Source organism: Pyxicephalus adspersus, chromosome 4 (genome assembly GCF_032062135.1).
Source record: "Pyxicephalus adspersus chromosome 4, UCB_Pads_2.0, whole genome shotgun sequence".
In the NCBI taxonomy this organism is placed as follows: Eukaryota; Metazoa; Chordata; class Amphibia; order Anura; family Pyxicephalidae; genus Pyxicephalus; species Pyxicephalus adspersus.
The window spans coordinates 31548909-31571628 of NC_092861.1; the positions used below are offsets into that span (position 1 = coordinate 31548909).

General features: G+C 39.6%; 1 protein-coding gene across 1 annotated transcript in view; it reads left to right on the forward strand.

Moving 5' to 3' along the window:
• The first annotated feature begins 4234 nt into the window (after positions 1-4234).
• Positions 4235-22720, forward strand: part of PIK3CB (phosphatidylinositol-4,5-bisphosphate 3-kinase catalytic subunit beta) — a 100073-nt gene continuing 81587 nt past the window's right edge. The window contains exon 1 of the mRNA XM_072407719.1: positions 4235-4412. The gene's annotated coding sequence lies outside the window, so the exon portion shown is untranslated. The remainder of the gene's footprint in view (positions 4413-22720) is intronic.

Here is a 22720-nt window from a genome sequence, read left to right on the forward strand (position 1 = left end):
TGTGCCCAAGGCCATGATGGTAGCTAAAAGCCCTTCATTGAAAACAGCATCAGAACCACTGGTTGCAAGATTGCTTCCAAGCTTGTAGATGGAACAAACAAGAAAGTGTTTTTCATTTATACTACCTGTATTTGAAATAAATGATAATATAACAGCCTTTATTTATGTGTTTTAAAATCTATCTGGTTCAGATTGAAGATTCCGAGAGAATGCCAGCAATGCACATGGGTGTTGCTGCTATTTCCTATGGCAGAAATGTCTTTTATTCCCCTATAATTTTCCCTGCAAAATGAGGATGTAGGCACAATGAGTCAGGGCTATGCGGTTTGATTGCTTGTCACCTGATCCTTTTATAAACTCTGAATGGAATAAGATGTAATGTGGTAAAACGAGGTAAGTTCTTTCAGGAATCCAAAGCTTATCTTTCTCTTTTCTCTTGCTATAAAATATTAAGTCAGCTATGGAAATAAATTGTTTACAGCTACTCTAGTTATTATTATTATTATTATTATTAAACAGGATTTATATAGCGCCAACATATTACGCAGCGCTGTACATTAAATAGGGATTGCAAACACCAAGACAACGTGCCTGAGGGGAGGGCCGAATAACAGTGTTGTTAACAGTTAGATATATGTCAGGGTTCTAAATGGTATACCACAATGTGAATTAAAGGTACATTATTTTTAATTTAAAATGATTATCCCTACATCTACAGGTGATTCCATATGCCATTGGTGGCAATTCATCTGGAAAATTGCAATTGAACAGGTAAGAAAACTTTTGCCAGTCTACATTGTTTAAACTTTTGTTGGTACGGTACCAAATGTGCCTGCAGCATGCCTTCCCCTCCTTACCCCATGGGCCCAAACATTGACACCAACACCTTGCAACAATTTGATGAAGCGGTGATGGGCAGATGCCTGAAGGCTGGAACATAGAACTTTGTATCCAGTTGTCCTCCATTGTCTAAAGCCAGCGTTTGGCTGCTCACAGGTTAGTGTGTCCCATGCTTTGCTCTCTGTAGGCTCTCTGCAGCCTCACTCAAACATACTACAGCTTGAATTGGACCTTCTAAATTGTTGAATTGGCTTGTAGTCAAGAATATGTTAAGAGACCTGGACAGTAAAATGTAAGAACTAGTCACCAGTCTTTTCTGTATGTTCCCTGTTGCCCATTGTTAGCTTACTATGCCTTGTGTTTTTTTGTCTTGGTGGAAGGGGCAACTTCGGTTGTGCTTCCTCTTGTCAGTTCTACCCCTACCCACAAAGATCGGTGGGGTATTTTTATGAAGTAGCAGGACAGGTGAGAGAAGCACCCTGGAATGAAGCAGAAGTAGGGAGATTCTGCATATCCTCAGGTACAGCCTTAATGTAACTCTTAGAGTGCCTTACAAGAGCTCATACTGCAGATAGGCGGCTGTAGGAGGCTGTAGGAGTCACTGCAGTGCCAAGGTACCAGGAAACGTGCTGAGATTTTTTAGAAGGGATTTACCACTCTGTAGGGTGAGGTGTGTCATTTACTTACATCAAGCTAAAATTGTTTCAAGGACTTCTCAAGGAGTTGTGAGGTTGGTGTACATAGCTTATCATACATTCATACTTAACTTGTCCTGCTGACCTAGACCCAAATTTTGTAACACAAGCCATCTTCTCTCAGTACAGCATATTTCCAATTCTTTCCTGTAGACGCTAATTACTCTAATTGGTGGTAATGGTTAGGCCAGGAATTATTTTAGACTAAATGGGGCCCCGAGCAAATATAAACGCACAGCATTCCAACTCCCTGCACCCCTGCTATTCTGTCCATTGGAGCCCTGGAGAAATTGGGAGCCCTACCCTAAAGTTACCCTAGTTATATACGAGACTATATATAGTCTTCTGTACCTACTCTAAAGTTTGGGTAGATATATATATATATATATATATATATAAAGCCATCATCAACTCACCTCTCTTTTGCTCTTAGCTGTTTTTTTATAGTTACCTTTTTTAAATTTTAATATATATTTATTTAATGTATTTTTTTGCCCATATCCTGGGGTGTGGCAGATGGATGACAATAAAATGCAAAAACTAACACATATACGTCCTTTGGTTCAAATCATTAAAAATGTCCGTTAAAAAAAGAGATACACACCCTTACAGGTCATGGGGGGGGGGGGGGGGGGATAGAGGGGTAGATCTTAAAGACACTTTGTGGTTTTTATGTAGCAAAATGTAAACATTTTTTAAATTTTTGTAAAAAATTTAAAACAACAAAGTGGTATTAAATAGTAATTCAAACACAAAACAAAATATTTAAAACAGACAAATAAATAAAAATGATATAAATGATGTATAAATGATGTCAGAAAGATCATCTAAAAGTCAGTGACAGTGAAAAACTGTCCATTGATCATAAAGGTGTAGATCCATTTATTCTAAAAGAGTATGAAGTGGTATTACGTGTTTTGCTGAACTTCGTCCAATTCATCAGACACTGCAACTTGTTACAGCCTCATGTATATGCACATCATAAAAATTATGTTTTGTTCAAGCCATCAGAGGACAAGAAAACAGTTTGAAATGTTGCTATGTAAAAACCGTAAAACACCCCCTATTATCTATAAAGGCGTGTGCCCCCCATGGGGGCAATTGCTTGTAGATTGTTTAGCAGTCTGCGCATGTGCAGCTCAGTGTATGATTTTGGCATATTGGCATGCCAGGAATGATTGAACTCCTCTTCCCATGCACAGTAATTACATCTTCCAGACCGGCCAATCCTGATATTATTATTATTATTAACCTGGATTTTTTATAGCGCCGACATATTACGCAGCGCTGGTATGTGAAGATCCCGAACCTGGAAAAAGACAGAATTAAGATGTTGGTGCTGGCAAGAGAGTGCAAGGAGGTGAGTTTAGTTTTCTTCTAAGTAATGACCAAGAATGATGTTTGAGTTCACCACAACTTTTACCGGTTACCATGTTTGCAACCAAATGTAAACATTTGAAACCAATGAACATTAAAGCTTGGTAACAACCGTCTCCCAGCTGATTGTTTATCTTGTCAAACGCTTTGAGAATGGTGGTTGTCAGGGATGGCAGTGCCCCTAACAACCACAAGTCAATGGTAACACCACATAGCAACTGTTGAATGCTGTCTGCTATATACATTATCAACATCACTTGTGCTGGTTATCAAGCAGCGCTATGAATTCACGAATGGAAAGGAATGCCTGCTAAACCCACTTAAATTTCACTCTAGCTTATGGCCAAATAAACAGGCCATAGTGGTGATGTACAAATTTCCTGGTCCATTGGGGGTATACAGGTACCAAGGCTGAAATAATTAATTATTACCCTATTTTGAACATGTGATTATTTTTTTCAATTCTCATTGGACATAAAGCAGAACTAAACTCAGGTCCCCTCTCTTGCCTCTGTTCCAGCACTGGGGGCTGCCATCTTCTTTTTCATCTTCTGGACGATCTTCGGCCATCTTGATGGGTTGTGCTGGGTTGACGCAGGTAAGACACATTATTCCAGAAGGGACATTGCTTGTATCTTTCTACATGAATGACCTCTTGATCATGCAGACTTGGAAAGTGGAACTTTAGTTTCACATTGTTGCACTGGCTTTGTGGGCTGAGCCTCTAATGGGGCGTAGATGTGCTGTTTCTGCGCATTCCTGAGATTGGGCATGTGTTATTAGGGGCTTTCCTAGAATATAAAGAAAGTGCTCATCTTTGGCCTGAGCGGTGCAAGTTCAGGTGACGCCAGGAAGAACCAGGAAGAAATAAAATGGCGGCTGGGCACTATTGTGAATGGCAAAAAGGAAAACCGAGTCAGCATGGGATTTCCTGGTTTGTGGACATTTTTTCACCAAACGTTCACTTTCAGTGTTACACTGGCTTTGTGATCTGAGCTTATAATGGGACTTTCTGCTCATTGGGTTCTATTGATAAATGCCAGATTCACTGAAACATTCCCTGGTAACCTTCCAAGCCCATGTGTTTCAATGGAAGGCTGATTCCCCACCAGGGAATGTTTCAGTGAATGTCATATAGTGTTGTGTTTTATTTCCTCACACACAGCAATTAGTGTTTATTTATTCCCGCCTTCCATAGACAGGTAACACACAGCTGTGTGAGGGAAATGTTGTGTCACTGGGAAGCCACGCGCTGGAGACGGGTCATTGAGGGGCGTGGCCTGTGAGTGCAGTGGATTGGAGGGGCGGGGATTTTGTACTGCGAAGGGCTCGCGGAGGAGAAGTGATATTTCGTTGCCGTAGAGCGGACGGGACAGCGGCGGGAGGAGCAGGGAAGGGGGGCGTGCGCCTTGTGAACAACCGGCGGCGGGAGCGCACACCGTGAACAGAGTGCAAAACGCGGGGGCGCGCATAAGACCCGCTCTGGTCGCGGCGGCTCCGGTAAGTTCCGGTGGAATTGTATGGGGACAGGGTTTGTGCTTGGTGTCACGGCATACTGTGTTTGTATAGGCGGAGAGAATACATTCCGGAGGTGTAACACGACTTCCCATTCCAAGGGCGCTGTGTATTCAAGAGGGAACTTCTGCCATTGTCATGGGGGGAGGGGGTGTGGTGTTATAGAGCTGCCGGTGGGGGGGGGGTTGTGGTATGTGAGGGGCACTACAAGTGCCAGCAGTTCCTGAACAATATTCCAGCCATGGCAGGCATCTTCACATCTGTGTGTGATCAGAGCTCTGATATCTCTTGTCCCAGAAGCTAACACTCCAATCATGCTTACATATGTCAGGTTTTGTCAGCATTGGGGCAGGTTGAAGTTTTTCTACATTTCTTGGGGTGTTCTGCCTGGTCATGTGATGTGCGAGGTCCTCTGCACCCAGCGTTGGCAGTACATGGCACGAATGATGTAATGATGCCCCTGAGGGGTCGTGTCCATCAGTGACAGGCAGAAAAAGCATTTTGGGTCCTGCCTTGAGAAGAAGGGGCAGAAAAAGGGCAGGAGCTGCTGGGGTGGCATTTTTTTCCCTAGGGTACTAAAGGGCTTTGCCCCGCACTGGTATCTACCATGCCCTGGGATTAAAGTGAATGGAAGGACACCGTGTCCTCAGAATGATCAGCAGAATTTATATACAAATTCTGACTTCTGGAAAAGTCAAGCTTTGCCCCTTCCTATTGGTCAGCAATGCCACCTATCAAACAATGGGTCAAAAGGGGGGGTGGGGATATCTGTTGTGAGTTGCAGTGTCAATGTGAGGCTTGTCACACAGGTACACTTTATATATTTTACATTTATCGCTCTCTGGATATATTGATATCATCCTTGGCACATCCCAAGCCAGTGATCGGCACTCTGCTTGTTTACATGTATCAGTGTCACCTAATGTTCCCCATTTCATGGCTGGGAGTGTTTGGTGTGCGGCAGGGACGTGCTGTGTGTTATGGAAACACAACAATGAAAGTGTAATAATAAGAACGCCTCGTATCCAGTCCCACCTATCGCTCCATCTCAGGGACGGCGATGTGCTCACACATGTAGAGCTCTGGATTTGTATTCCCTGCAGCTATTCTCCAGCACTCTGTGGTCGGTATAATCGTGTGACCACTAAAGGTGAAGAAATATTTGGTCTGATCAGTGCACTATATATATATATATATATATATATATATATATACCGGTATATATATATATATGTGTGTGTGTTACCACTTGGTGTAATGGTATTCCTTTCCTAGTGTGTGAATGGGGCACGTGATGATCGGATTGGCATTTCCCTTCCATGGTTGGGGTAATATGTGTTATAAATAAATCCGCTCTTGTAGAGGTCACAGTATTGCAGAGCTGTAGTACTCAGCCAAGGAAACAGCACCGGGAAATGACCGCTGTGGTGTCTTTTATTTCCATATTCACTATATTGCAGAGAGGAGTCCGCGTGTGCTGCGAGTGTTCAGTATTTGAAGATTTTTTATTTTGTAGTATTGCATGGTTACATTATAAAGCTTTCTCACGGAGGAATCCTAAAATAACTGTTAGATCTTAGGGTACACCTCCTATAATCAATATATCCACAGCTGTTAGTGTGGGGTCAGTAGGAAGAATGTCACCATTACAGCTAGCCAAAATGATCATTGGTGCCAAAAACTAACCTGAGCTGAATAAATAACTCATTTCTCATGGAACCCCTAGCAACCTCTGGAGGAAACCTGGTTGACAAACATTGTTATTGAGTAATTACACTGAAAATTTTCTAAAACCTCTTCTCTCCATGATAGTACTTGATACTTGATAAAGAAAGTAGAAGGTGTCATGGTCATTTGCTGCTCAGTGCGGCATCCCTTGCTGCTGTGATTGGATTTAGCCATAGTTTTCTTCATGGTATTGTCGTGTAAGGCTGGTCATCATAGGAGTAGGTCAAGTAAGGGCTTGTTCAGACCTCAGTCTTACAGCCTGCACAAGCTTGAAATCAACTTTCAGAAAATAGTTTTAATGAAAACGAATGGGTCTGTTTGTTGTGCAGTTTTAATACATTACAATCATTGTTGAAAAGCACCCTGTAGCTTTTAGGGACGTTTTACTGCCAAACGCCTTCATAGATGTGCGTTTAACCGCTCATATATAGGTGTTTTTAAAGCTAGGGAATTGTTCTTGAGATAAATGAAACAAAACAACTTTTTAAGGCTTTTAAAAGCCAGAACAAGCTCCTATAAATGCCTGTACAGGCTTTTGCAAACACAAGCATTTTTTGCCTCATAACGATCCCTGACACTGAGCAGTGCAGAGTAGGCATTCAGGGCAGTTAACCGCCACGGCTTTCAGATTCAAGTCTGAACATGGGGTAGTGGGGGGATTGGAGAGGTAAAAAAAAAAACTACCAGAAAGTGTTTAATTTACAAGATTACAGAAATGTATGATTTGGGGTTCCCAGCTACGGACCTGAACTACTTAGGCACTGAGTTAGGAACTACGTAAGCCAAAGTAGGGTGATGGGGCAGCCAGGGGTTTTAAGATCTGGTCAGCAGTGGTGTCCTGCTTGTTTTGTATGGTGATGATTGTTTCTTTAATTCTTACTTGGTGAAATGTTACATGGTCTGATCAGTGAACTGTTGCATGATCAATACATCTATCCTTGGCGTCTTGTTCCTTTTATCTAGTTGGGCTAGATTCAGACTGGTGGTGAGGTTATGGTGCAGTTACCGCTTCCTCATGGAAAGTACTGCATGTCGTGTTTACCTGCAGCAACTCAATAGAGAGTAAATGGAGGTGTCTTATCTGCAAATTCTGCTTCTTTAAGACGCGGCATTGGTGTGTGAGTGACCAACTACTAAAGTGCCAGCCACTGGAAGCCGTTTGGGACCACTCGAGGCAGTCACCTAAAGCGTACCTAAACAACCCTTTAATGTGGACAACCCTTTAATGTAAAGTAAAAATTCTGTTTGTTTTTTTTTTTTTTTAAGTGCAACAACCTTTTAAAAAAAAAAAAAAAAAAAAAATGGTTGCAGCACCGCCTCCTAATTCTGAATGAATTGAATGAATAAATGAGAGCGCAAAACCTCCCACGATACCTACGTCACGCATCTCGGGAGGCTCTTGGGTGCTCCTTCTGCTCATGCCTGAGGCATCTCGGGTATGCCCACAAGGAGCCTTTTGGGGAAAAAAGGCATGCGCAGTAAGATTGGCAAGTTTTTCCTCCAACCTATGTCACCCGATCTCCTGTCCGGCTTGGGGAAAAAGAACCAGGAAGAAGGGGTAAGGATGGCGCCGCCCAGAGCGTCGGTCCGAAGACATATGCCAGGACAATGCGGGACCCGATAAAAGACACCCCCAGATGGATCAGACTGCCCTGTGGTATTGAAGGTAAGTGTATTTTGTGTTTCAGGGGATTTTGAGTTTAGTTCCTCTTTATTAATTGTTCCTGAAAACAATCATTAGTGATCATTTTTTCCAGTAACGTCGGAATGATTTTGTGATACAGACAGCTCTGTTTTGTTCTATGGAGAGGGGAAGATGCACAGGAACCATCCTACCAGTGAAGTAAAAAGAGCAAGGACTTGGGTTTCAGTGTTGGAGACTATTTTACAGATGCTGAGATCACAAAAATTCTTATCTAATGTGTGTAGAAGGCTTTAAAGCTGTGACAACTTTTTTTGTTTTTTTTTTGTAAAGGAAGAAAATCTAATAACTGAACAGATGTTGCAACTCTGTTCCCCGGAATCTGTGGCAGGCTTTACATGCGGAAATATGATTTATCTGTATCAGTGTAGAAGGATGCATAGTCTGTGGTCACTAGGCTTGTTTGGAAAAGGAGAAAATAAAAGCTTTGGATGTATTGTCGGAGATTTCCTCTCAGTCTTTCATAGCTGAGTGTGTATAAAAATACTTGTGTCAGTAATAAATCCTGTGTCACGCAGGATGAGGTGGTGTTACAAATTGCTTATCATCTTCCTCTGTTCACTCCTCCTGTCTTACTTCCTCCTAACAACTTCTCCTTTTCAGCAAAAAGTGTAATCTTAATTTGGAGTCGGGAAGTCCAGTATAGAAAGGAATTGGTTGTGAATATAACATAATAAAATTGAAACTTACAGCTGTTTATTTCATGGCAAAGTCTTCTTCACTAATTAGTTAATGCTGAGGGGAAGGATTAGAAGGCTTGTTGAGGTTTTATTTCTGTTTCTCGTTACAGAGATTTATACTCTGGCTGTCAGGGGATTTGCATCTCCTTTGGCAGCAATGGTAAATTCTCAGAAAAAGTTGGGTACTGTGTGCCTTTTCTTCTGGTTGGTTGGCAAAGTGGCTTCCAGAGCTTGCCCAGCTTTAGGTTATTTAATCTTGTGTAAGGCTTACCGCACATATTACAGGGATGGTGGCTGTGCCCTTAAACCAGAAGACTGAGAACTGCGGGTCCTCCCAGAGTTCAGTCTTTTTTAAAGCTAGATACACACTTCCAATAATTATCGTTAGAAAACGAACGATTATGACTGATCAGATCAATAGCGTACATGCACTAAATACGATTGTTTGAACGATGCAGGGAGTGACATGTAAAGGAGAAAGTGTATTGCAGAAACATGCACGGTCACTGATTGTGAAGGCCATTCATTTCCAACGGCACTCCTCTTTCGTCAGCGACGTTGGCCACCTTTTTTGTGAACGATTTTTGGCTGATCCGTCATTCGTTTCCAACCATAGTTATTTGAAGAATGTACGCAGCATAATAATTCTCTTCAAAAACCATGCAAAGCTTTTTGATTTAATGTTTCAGTGAAAGTGAACACAGACACATACTGTAATTATACTGAGCTACACTAAACACCCTAAAATTCAGATGCATATCTACAGTTTCCTACCTTTGTTTTATTTAATGCCAGCTAAGCTTGCAATAGGTAATTGTGAAGTGTAGCTGTTGTTTTATAATTTTTAATTTTTTTACACAGTAACTATATAGTGCCAACAGATCACACAGCGCTGTACAAAGTTCATAGTCATGTGACTAGCTGTCCCTCACAATCTAATGTCTCCACCATAGTCATATCTCTATAATACAATCTAAGGCCATTTTTGGTGGAATGTTTTTGGAATGTGGGAGCAAACTGGAGTACCCAGAGGAAACCCACGCAAGCACAGGGAGAACCTGCAAACTCCATCCAGATAGTGTGGAGCCCATCACTGCAAAGTGCTAACCATTGAATATTATTATATTATTGAGAATATTATCTTATATATATGCCAGAGTTACTGTACTTCTTTTTTACGGTGCTACATAATTGTTGTGCTTTACTGCACAATCCATATCTTTGAGTGAGTCCACCGCTATACAGAGCCCAATGTAACCAAAAAAAGAAACACCTTCTAGACGAATATTACAGTAATGACTCAAATCTTGTACTCATTGAAAAATACACAATAATTTCCTTTTAGGCAGTTATGAACTGTTGGAGAATAGCTGATTAGGACACAAGCACTGGTGACTGAGTGGCGGTGTTGAATCAGCTGTGTGATAGTGAATTTATTTATTTTGTATACCCATTGCAGAAAAATGATAAAAGCTGCTCATCGACTTCAGAGGAAGGTCAGATATGTGTACACAACCTAGTCAGCTCATGATGTCTCCTAGGCCAGTATCTAACAATTAGTCACACTAGTGCTTCCGTTCTGCATTGGTACAAGCAGTTACTTTAATGCAATCATATGTAATGATTTTTTCCATTCAAATCCTCCTTACCTGGTCCAGCTCCCAAAATTTGCTTCTTGCAATTCACCTGACTGAAGTATTATGTTGTCAATCCAAAAAACTGTTATAAATAGTATAACTTTTAACTACTTTGCGTTTCCCCACCTTTCTTCCTGGATTCGGATAAACTAATCAGGTCTAACTAAAACAATTAGCTGTTCAAATCTGTAAACGTGGACTTTGACCTTCTTGCAGAAGAACAGGGGCGTCAAACTCTGGCCCGCTGGCCAAATCTAGCCTGGCATGTCCTACTGCCCCCCGCTACTGCAATCTGTGGTAACGGCGGGCCAGCTGCAATTCATATTTAGCTGCTGTTCTATAGACGCTAGTACAATGCCGCTACTACAAGTACCGGTATCACTCGCGTCTCTAGACCAGCGGCCTCTCTGCCTATGCGTGGCCCCTCATTTTATAGACGCAAGTGATGTCAGGAATTGTAGTAGCGGCATCACTCGTGTCTATTGAACAGCGGTCTATGTGTGGACCCCTCGGAGTTTATAATGACAGGTAAGATCAATAATCAGGAATTATCATAGAGCTATTGCTATAATAATTGTTTTACTGTGCCAGAGAGTGCAATGTGAATCCAAATGAATGCAGTAATTCATTTGGTTTAGTAGTACTTAGTGGGGTTTTTTGGTAACATGTCATTACTTTTACTGGGTTGGTTTATTTTGCTAAACAGCATTAACTCTGGATAATATATTCCTTGTGTAAAAAGAAAAAAAAAACTCAGCGTACAAACCGGCTGGAATGCATAGGAGCGTAATACCTGTATGAACAAGATCTGAAATATTTTCTGGCTTCTTGTCTCTACATTATTTTATACACGCCTACAAGCAACATACACATTTTCTTTAAAGGAAACGAATAGTGTATTTTCAGTAAGCACAGATTTTTGGATAATACTGTGTTTGAAAGTATTTATGTGATTTTCACATCATGTGCTTGATCTCCTAAATCATTGTATAAAATATTTAGATTTAGAGAATAACCACATGAGGCTGAGTAGATTTCTTACAACTGTTTAAAGCGCCCCTGTACTATGGACAAAGCTATGTTCTCATGGATGGCTACAGTGGTGTTTCCTGGGTAGTTTTCGGTCTACCGGCCACTCATTGGTGTTTTGACCCAGCAAAAATCTGAACATTTTTTGAACAGCAGTAGGCAGGAGTTCCCCAACGACCCCTGAGAATCTTTTATACATTGTATAAGTGTACATTTGTTGTCCGCAAACTACTTAAATACATCCAAGCTCAAAAAGTGAGGATTGTCTTTGTTACAGGGAACATTTACAAATGTTAATTGCCTAAGCAGTATGTAGAAAGATTTACCTTTTTTTTTTCTTAAATACTTCTTGGTTGCCTGTGAGATCTCAGGCACTGCGGCTCCTGGCTGCCAGTCTCAGGAGTATTGGAGTGAAATTTGGTGATATCACCCGTCTGACCAATCATTTGGCAGAGGATCAACTCATTTAATAGTCAATGAAGCCATTTCACACGGGTGACATTGCAAATAGCAGAGTCATGAGGAAGAAACTTCCACGTACTTATGTGGAAAGAACTTGCTTGTTGGGCACAAGAACAGCAGATTAATTGCTAATCATGGGGCAGTTATGTTAATGACCCCGTTAGAGCTATTCCATAGAGATTGGAAGTCCCTTTCCAATCCTGACACTGACAACAAATCACCTATATTAGGATTACCTGTGTAACATGGCCCTAAGAGTATTTTTTTACAGGGAAATTCAGCTAGTTTTTTTTTTAGGCGTGTGGTTGCTTTAAACTTTCATTTCAAAGGTCACTTTCATTTATTTTTCCATCTGTTGTGCTTTGGCTTAGCAACAACTGGCATAACATTGTCATGGGACCCCACACAGAAGCATTGACACTTGGCTTTCTTTCCCTGCATCAATGCATCTTCACAATTGGAAAGTGTGCGCTTTGTATGTGTATAGAGTATGTGTATACCTGAAACACTTTTAAGTGTTTTTTTTGTTTATTTTATTTTAGATAAAGCTGAGAAAGATTAGCGTTATTAGGTTTTTCTGCATGCAGGCTCTGTTGGAGATATTTATTCACTTCCTGTCTGGTATAAAAGCTGTTTCGCCTGGACAGGAAGTGAGGAAAACTTTCTAACAACCTTTGGAAACATCTCCCCAACAAGGATAGTTAGTAACAAAAACTGACCAAGAGATTATCCATACCTGAAATTCCATTATAATTGTACATATCCCAGAAAGCAGGGTAGTCTAGCTACCTTCAAAAACTTCAGAACTTTTTTTTTCTTTTTGTTATTGTTCATAGAAATAAAATATTTCTTACTGCTTGCAGAGTTTAAACATCAAGGTGTTCATCTGTCCACTGTTCTTCATTGCTAAGGTCAAAAATGATGTACTGATTGAATGGCATAATCCACAAAAGTGTTCAGTGAAGTGTTGCCCTGTGCAGCTAGGCCGGGGGGAAACTGATTTGCTGTTCCAGGTCATATCACTAGCTTTCCCTCCAAGGAGCTTAAAATCTAATGTCCCTACCATAGTCATGTGTCTTTAATTACTGTCTAAGGACAATGTTGGGGCAAGCCAATTTACCTAACTGCATGTTTTTGGGATGTGGGAGAAACTGGAGTACCCAGGAGAAACCCACACAATCAAGGGGAGAACCTGCAAACTCCATGCAGATAGTGTCCTGGACCTAGCGCTGCAAAACCAGAATGCTAACCTCTGAGCCACCATGCTACCCCACATTCCTGAACATTGGCCAATAAATCAAAAGTGTGGAGATGCTGGTGTGTGTTCTGTGTGTATAGCGATATAGAACGACTTGCTTACAGAACTGACTAATCTTTGCCAAAAAGCATACTTTCCCACTTGTATGAAAAATAAGTACAATTTTGTGGTCAAGAGACCTTGTAGATAGACTGGACAGCATGGTGGTTCAGTGGTAAGCACTCCGGCCTTTGCCAACACAGGTACTAGGTTCAAATTTCTGCCAGAACACTATTAGTATGAGGTTTGCATGTGTTTCTTCTGGGTACTCCGGTTTTCATCTTACTTTCCAAATAAACATGCAGTTAGGTTAATTGGTTCACCTTTAAATTGGCCTTAGACTGTGATAATGACTATGGTAGGGACATTAAGTTGTGAGCACCTTCAGGTACAGCTAGTGACATGACTATGGACTTTGTACAGCACTGTGTCGGCACTATATAAATGCTGAATAATATTAATATTAAATAGACCATTGACTTAAAAAACAATATTCCCACAAAATGTTATGTTCTTTTCAAACATGTATTAAAAATACATAAACGGTCTTCTTCATAGGCATCCATAAAGCCTTCTGACGTCACCACATGACGTGGAGTGGTTGAACTCCCAGGAGTGCAGTGTCACATTGCAAGTAAGATAATGTTTGTTCTTTGCTTTTACCAACCTTTAAGTTGGTGAAAAGTTCCTTTTGAAGGATAGTTGTAAAAAGGAATCCTCTAAATGAAAGAGTTGTATATCTAGGCATTTGTCATCTAGTACTGGATAGTTCATTGGTCATGTCAGGAAATGTGTGCCTTCACACAGCACAATACTCTGCATGCTTGTAAGACAACCCATCTTCAACAGAGATGACAATCACTGAATTGTGTCTGATGGGTTTAGCAGCAGGATAGCAAATATTCAATGTCTGTAGAAGCAGCGTGTGACTGAGGTTTCCTGAATGTTGCAATGCCTACAAAAGAATCAGATCTGCTGGCAGGAAGGGAGTGAAGCAGTTGGCAAACACTGCGATGACAACACTGTTTAGAAGGAGGTTCTTATTACTGAGGCTTCGGAGAGGCCTTATAAGTTACCTGGAGAGCTATCCTAAGGCTAAATGATGTTATCTGAGAACATTGTGAAAAGCTCCAAATTCCTCACATTCCAAAACCTTCTGCCAGCCTCCCAGTATCCTCCACTAGCACTGCCTGGCATGTTGTGGCTGCAATGAAATTCAACCATGTTTACTTTCTGAATGCTACCATGTCATTCTATATTACAAAATATATGTGCATTCATTATAAACTTCAGATTATGTAATAAAATGTATCAACCTATAAAAAAGATAGAAAGAGATCTTTCTGTGTTTGATCAGGCTGTGGAATGCCGCTTTCATTGTGACTGCTCTTGAGTCATGGAACCTTTTGTACTGAGCACAGTGATTGGATTGTTCTCATTTACTATGGACAAGGTAATGGCTGCAAGAGACTTCCAGCCAGACTCCAACATTTCTTTGATTGGCTGGCTACAAGCATGGCAAATATTGTACTGCATGCAGTTCTTTATAGAAGTGTTTGAATTGCTTTGTGAAGTACAGGGAACATATAAATACAATGGCAAGTATCTGTTTTTTGTTGTTAAATCAAATACTTATCAAATACTGGCAATTTTACACATCTTTATATAGTATTACTTTTCAATAAAAAATGGTTAGTGGTTTAAGTGTATGTGTTCTAAACAGCTATGGACAAGAATAATGGTGTTTAACATTAATGGTGTTTTAATATTGAGATCAGACCCTGAGATTTGAGGGTTTTAAACCCCCCCAGAGCATAGTATTATTTTTATTATTGTTATTAATTATAATAATAATAATAAACAAACAGGATTTATATAGCGCCAACATATTAGGGAGTGCTGTACACTAAATAGGGGTTGCAGTATTATTATTATTAACTAGTATTTATTTAGCATGGTGGCTCCGTGGTTAGCACTCTGGCATTTGCAGCGCTGGGACCCAGGTTCAAATCTCAGCTAGGACACTGTCTGCATGGAGTTTGCAGGTTCTACCTGTGTTTGCATAGGTTTCCTCCCACATTCCAAAAACATGCAGTTAGGTTATTTGGCTTTCCCCTAAAATTGACCTTATAGAAAATTGAGGGTATTGTAGACATATGGCTATGGTGGGGACATTAGATTGTGAGCTCCTTTGAGGGACAGCTAGTGACATGGCTATAGACTTTGTAAAGCACTGCTTAATATGTTGGCACTATATAAATACTGTGTAATAATAATTTATTTAGGGCCAACATATTACGCATTTTTATTCCTCTTGGGGCATGTCCCTCCTAATTTCTCCAGCACTTTTGTGACAAGATTATGTTCAGGAGCTTTGCATATTTGGTAAACAGCCTAAATAAATTTGTATTTATTATATTTTTAACTGTAATTTATATTATTAGAGGCACTTTCCAATAACCCCCTAACCTCTGCTCCTGGAGTTGTGGTAAAAATTACATGTTTAAGGTCTTTGTAAGTAACTTGAAAAGTTGCCAGGCAAAAGTCATGAAAATTCAGCAAAAAAAGAACAAATTTGGTAAAAATATTTTGCTCATCTCTACAGGTAACATAGCATATTTGCATGGGAGTTTTCTATCACTAATATTGTGGTAGTGATCTATGGTAAAGTAATGATGGAGCAGTTTAATAATGTGGTCTCACTCTAGTAATGTGATATTCCACTCCTATTTTGTGCTACCACCTCTTAAATTGTAAGCTCTTCGGGGCAGGGTCCTCCCCTCTTGTGTCACTGTCTGTCATTTGCAACCCCTATTTGAAGTATAGCCCGGCATAATATGTTGGCACTATATAAATCCTGTTTAATAAATATAATAATTCCTGGCAAAGGAATAGAGATGGCCAAAAAATTAACGAAGCTGTGCATACTTGCAGAATATTACTACTATTATTATTTACCTTACAAGTGTCTCCAGCTCTGCTGCTGCTACTTTCAGGTTCCCTTTTCATCCGTCGGTTACCACTGATTAAGTAACTCTTCTGCATGCACAGTTGAGCAAGGAGTGTACATTGCATGTCTCTTGTAATATAGAATAGGATTGCAGAACTGACATCGCCTGATGGGCCCTTGCAGATTTTGCAAGCGTTGATAATCTGTTTTGTGTAATTTAAATTATTGAACGTGTACTCTTTTGAAACATGTTAGATTTCCTAATTGGTCATTAAATAATCTAATGCTTGAGCATAAAGCTTGGTTTAATAGCAAGTGAGGAATAATACATGAATGCCAAACTGTCTGCATTGCTCAATTGCTGGTGCAGTACAAAACTTTGCTATTGCAAAGCAAGCTTGAAGTGAACCTTAAACTCTCTGGGCCCCCTTTGCCTTCCCAAATCATCTACCTTGTAGTAGAAGGCAAAAGTAGCTGAAAGAAAGCATTTAACATTCTGTTTGCCTTACGCAATGCAATGTCGCTTGGCTTGTAGGAAGATTATTGATATTATTGTTAATAATAATAATAATAATAATTATAATAATAATAATAATAAACAGGATTTATATAGTCCCAACATATTACACAGCACTGTACATTAAATAGGGGTTACAATACCTCCATCTTCAAGCAGAACTAAACTCTTATTTAAAAGAATTTTACCAGACAGGTCCTTAATTCCAGGACGGGGGTCCTGAGGTTATTGTGCTGGACAAACTTTGTGAATTGTTAAAGTTGTTTTCACTTCTTTGTTGGAGCAGCAGAAATGTTGCATGTCTGTACAACAAAGTCTTTGTATGGTCTGTCTGACTGGGCTGACCTCAGACATAATTAATCTGCTCATGGCTTTTTTGTGTGTATCTTTCAGTTTCTAAATTTGTGTAAATAAGTACTCATGACAACACTATTGCTTATGTATAACAATATTATGTATTTATGGAATTGGAAACATACTAAGAACTGCTTTGTCTGCATAGAATAAAACTGTAAACTTAAAAGGGAGAGTTCTCCACATGTCTGGTGATGGCACCGAACTTTGTAATTAAGAAAGTTAAGTGGAGATTGTTTTGTTTTTACAATTGCAAAGTGTTTTGTGTTACTATGCACAGTGTGATCCCAGTTAGGAATCCATTTGCCTTAGCAGGTGTGATATTGACATTGAAAGCCAAACTGTTACTGTGTTTTAAGCTATTTAAGGAAAATAGCATTGTCTGACCTTTAATTTAGTAATTTTTACCGCTAATTTAGTATTTTTTCCTATTTCAGGATTTATAAAAATGACAGTCTAAGTAGTTGCTATAGCAACATTTTTATAAACCTGACCCTCTGCTGATTGTTCTATTCTAAGGAACAGGAAAGCAGAGATGGTAAAGTACTGCTGCAGATGTCTCTCTGAAACTACTCATACAATATGGAATATTTTTGTTCCATTGAATTAAAGGTATTGTTTAGGTAGAATGTTGATCGGGCAATGTGTGTGCTTTTCTTTTTGCTAAGCGGTTAACAATCATATTACATTTCAAACCACGTTTTATGTTCTGATTTTTATTTCGATTACATATTACATCATTGCTTGTAAGTCAGATCACATGTGGGGCAAGAGGATAGTTGATTGTATACTTGTCATTGATCCATATAGTTGGGCATAATTCACATTAGTTATTGAACAGTGGATCAGGGATATGTAGTCAAATCAAGTACTTGTGTCAATCATAATATTATTCAAATATTTCATACTTATGTCTGGCATACATACAAAGGAGGACATGAGATATTTATTTGAGCGTCTAAAGCTTTCCTTTAAGACTGGACAGTGGTAAATGTTTTTTTTTCTTCTGTAACATGTTGAAACTATTTTGTGTGAGGCATTTGTAAGCGCTTGTTGTTGCAACCCATGCATGGTCACTAAAACTGCTGCAATCTGCTTCTTTGCTTATTATCGTTGTCCTGTGTAATCCAGCAGCCAGAGACCTAAGCATGGGCTTTACACTCTAATGGTAATGGATATGATATATTAGAGATGGATGGGTTCAGAAACCTGACAGTGAAATGTAGGAGAACCTAAAACTGAACTCCAGGCAGATGAGACATCAAAAATTCACAAGCAACACAATTCTGCATTTGTTAGCATGTATTTATTTATAAATGCATACAAGTGAGATTTGGTTTGGAGGGTTCCTGTGTCAAACATTAAGGTTTTTAAAAAGTGTGTGAATATCCCTTTAAAGTGAAGAGTAAAAACTTTACAGTGCTAGGTATGAAGGCATGGGGAAGATTCTGCCCTTAGAGAACTAAACTCGGTGAGTGGTGAGATTCTGCCATAATCAACACGTAAGTGCAGCTTGCCTGATGACTATGGCACAGAATTACCTGTGTGCGGCCACCATGCAGCAATTACAGGCCCTGCCATCACTGTGTCTTTGGAAGATGCCATCTTCATGCCAGTTACAGGATGGACTTTTGTGAAGTTGGCAAGCTTTTTTAGCCATTGGATGGTCAATGATAATGTAACTCTTGCACATGCGGAGGAGTTATATTGTCTCTGGCGGAGGGCTCTCTGTGCAGCACAACTACACACACAGTCGAGCTCTACACAACACATCTTAGTGTATTTTATTATTACACAGTATTTATATAGCGCAAACATATTACGCAGCTCATAGTCCTAGCTGTCGCTCAAAGGGGCTCACAATCTAATGTCCCTACCTCGGTCATATGTCTTTACCACTGTCTAAGGTCAATTTTAGGGAAAAGCCAATTAACCTAACTGTATGATTTTGGAATGTGGGAGGAAACCGGTATACCCAGAGGACTACTGCTACCTCTGTGCCTCCATAGAGCTTAAACAAAAAGACACCAGGAGCCACAGATTTATTTTATTTTTACAAGAAACATTGCATGTCTCTTTTGTCAATTAGTACTGCATCCTGGTGACTTTAGGCCTGATTTAATATTGCCTGTACCCGATACTATTTAGCCAATCATTAGAGATGTGTGTATGTGGGCTGAAGTTGTCTGTGTTTTTTTCAGAAAAAGAAGTATGATGTGTTCAGGGTGAAAAGCTCAAAAAGGATAGCCCAAAGTTAGTGAGAGTCTTTGTTTGCACATGAATAGAAAGGAATGTGCTAATGTCAGAGCAGCCTCAGGGCTCTCTGTGTGAAGTGTTTTATCTTCATGGGTCCAGATCAGGATGGTGTGAATACAGAAAGGTCAAGAAGTCAATTGCATATCCCTTTGGTTTCACTGACCTCACCTTCCCTAAAGGAAATTAAATTATTTTAGCTGTTCCTTTATTGATGTATTTATTCTGTTTCATTTGCCATCCTTTGCTCCAGGTTTGTGGGACAAATTACCAAAGGTAATGCTGGCCATACACATGTCAGTAGATTTAAATTAGATTCAATATAAACCTTGAATCTAATGCACAATCTACCAGAAAATAGGACATTCTAAATGTTTGATTGATCTACTGAATGAATAGTGATTGGGGCTTCCTCTTCTTTGCTCAATTAGTGGTGCACCCCCAACTCTGAATGCCAACAATGTAACTTAATAGGAGAAGCTCTCCCCAATATTGGTGGTGTTGGGGGGGTCAATAGGCACTCAGTAGGTAACAAGGTTAACAATCGCTATCTGAGAAATGTTGATCATGGTTATACACCAGGGTCATTGACCAGTGTATGGGGGTAACATGTAGAATAGTGAACGGTCCAGTTGTAGGTCAGCCATCTTTATACCTGATTTAAGGAAAAGTTTACAACCGTTCTGCAAATCGGTCAGGTAGTCTTCCTCCCTCTTGATGTTAGTTGCACATAATTTAATGACTCTCCATCTGTGTTTTTCTTTTTTTTTTTGAAGGTCCCTTTAGCTGTTCAGCTCCCACCTACCTGTGTACTGTGAGATTCTCTTTTACAATTCTCTGGTCTGCCACCTAGGGCTTTATTCATCAAACAGTGAAACGGACATTCCCTCAAACATTCCCTAGCGGGAATATTCCAGGTCTACGTGTTTCAATGGGAGTAATTGATTCCCACAGGGAATGTTTGAGGGAATGTCAGATTCCCTGCTATTTAAATAGATCCCCTAGTGTGAATAATTTGAGGTTACCAGCACATTAGGGATTTCTGAGAAGTTGGGGGGAGAGAGAGTTGATAAAGCTTTGCATTGTGTTTGAGACATTTGACTTGTCATTGTGTAATCGCTTGAAACAAACTTCTTGTAAGCATTGGTATAGACTATAATTTGAGATAAAATTGTTCTAAAAATGTGTGTAGTTTTTCTTTCAGTGCTTCCTAATCAAACTCTTTGGTGTGAATAAGTCTTTTAAAAACAAATAATTTTCTTGTCTGAATGTTTTGCTGATGCTGGAAAAACAGCAAATTACATGGAAGCACTGAAAGTGTGAACTTGGTGCTTATTCAGATGTGGTGTTTTATTACTTTTCACCCTTGGATGCAACAAAGTGTTCATAATATCCCTCCAGATTTAAGCACTGTTTAAAAAAAAATAGACTGATCTGCCAATATTCCTTCTGCTGTAGAGCAACCAAAACGATGAAATTATTTCTTTTGTGCCACTGTATTTACCTCATCCTATGCCAACAATTCATCTATCCCCATAGGTAAGTTGTGTTCCTTTGGCAGGTTGCTGCCATCTTCTTTCTTTTCTTCTTCTTAACAATCTTCGACCATCTCGGTTGGTGGATCAAGTAGGTAAAAATGCAGGAAGGTTCAGTCTTACGGTGGGAATCTCTTTCTTTTTTTTTTTTTTTACTTGATAAATAAAATAAAAAAGTTTTTGCATCAACTGCTTGAGGCAGACCCATAAATGGGATTTGTTTGATCCTTCATAGATTATTATTTATATTATTATTACACAGTATTTATATAGCCCCAATATATAATGCGCCGCTTTACAAAGTCCATAGTCATAGCTGTTCCTCAAAGGGGTTCACAATCTAATGTCCCTACCATAGTCATATGTCATTAACACAGTCAATTTTTGAGGGAGGCCAATTAACCTAACGGCATGTGTTTGGAATGTGTGGAGGAAACCGGAGTACCCGGAGGAAACCTACGCAAACATAAGGAGAACCTGTCAAGACCATTCAGATAGCGACTTAGCCAAGATTGGAACCTGGAACCTGGCGCTGCAAAGGCCAGAGTGCTACCTGTGAGCCACCGTGCCCTGGATGAGACCATGGATGCTCTCCATTCTTCGGTTATGTGTTTTTTTTTTATCCCTATTCTTCCTAAGGAAGGATGTTTTATATTATTACTCTGACATACACATTAGGAATTTCAAAACAAAAAAAGGGTCTGAAACTATCATTAGTGTTAAAGATATTTTATTATTACTTTTTAAATTACCCAGAGTGATCTTATCAAACCAAAGCAGAGTTGAGAGGCACTTTTATAGATACAAATGATTGTACTGGAAAGCTAACAGTGTGTTTGTTTTTTTTTTTGTTTTTTTTATTGAATCTAAGCCTAGTCTATTATTGTATGGCTGTAAGGGCCATAGACGGTAGACTGTTTATTTATCATGTAGTAGAGTATGTGCTATAGGAGTCAGTCTTTAAGATCTGCAACTTAGAATTCTTGGGTCAGCTACTCCAAACATGAGTAGAATTTAAACAAGAATCTCTGTATTTACTGCATTGTGTACGAGCGCAGACCGCTGGCAAGGGGACAGGGTGACACAGATGCTGCACCAAACGAAGAGCCTGGCACCTGCCATGATATTTTGTCTGCTGTTAGGATGATGCACTGATTTCTCATCCAAATGTGCAGTCCAGCTGGCTCAGAAAAAGATTGTTTTTCCTGCTGCATTTTAGCTGTGATTGGCATGGCCATTGATTTGTCCTATTAATATTATTTGTGTATAGAGGAACAATCCCTGGAATATGTCACACAGAATTTATAGCTCTTTTCTAAGCCTGTTGGAGATGCACCCAGACTGAAGCAAAGTAAAACAAATATTAAGCACAAAGCACCAGTCAGGTTTTTTTCCACTTTATTTATATTTAAAAATGAAGTCAATACCGCTGCCCATAACAACCACTTTTACTCTAACCATAGTTATTTATATTGAAAAAATGATTAATGTTCGTCTTAATGTTTGTTTGTATGCAAACGCATTTCAAAAGAAACCCCATTCATTCCGATGTCGTGTTGCAGTCCAATGTTTTTAAAAAATGATGGGTTACATTTTTGTGTGCTTAGGTTCGAGCGCAAACTTTGTTAAGTTTTTCTGCAGAGGAATGACAGTCTTGGCCTTCATTGGAGAGATTTCCCTAGCACTTTGTTTTAGGACAGGAAGTGATAAGATTTCTCTACTGGTGATACATCCTGAAACCAGGCACTTGTATCAGTAAAATGTAAAAGGCTCCTGTACAGAGAAGTCTGCTTTGAATTTACTGCACACTGAGCTTCTCATAGTGTGGTTGTACTGCTTTGGAAATGTGTATAGATATATTTTGGTCCATCTCCGATCCAACTTTCAACAGATAATTCGGAAGCTTTGTGAAGCCAAATTTAACATCGTGCAACCCAGACATAGCAAAGCCATGGAAGACAAGAACAGGAATTACACTAAAACTGTAAGTCCAGTTTACTGTTCAGTACATGTTAACAGTACATATGAACACGTAATTTATGTGCATATATTAATAATACAATAATAGTTTTACTTGCTTAGCAGCACACCCATGACTGGAAAATTAAGGCTACTGCTGCTAGCGGTTGATTAACATTTTTGTATATCA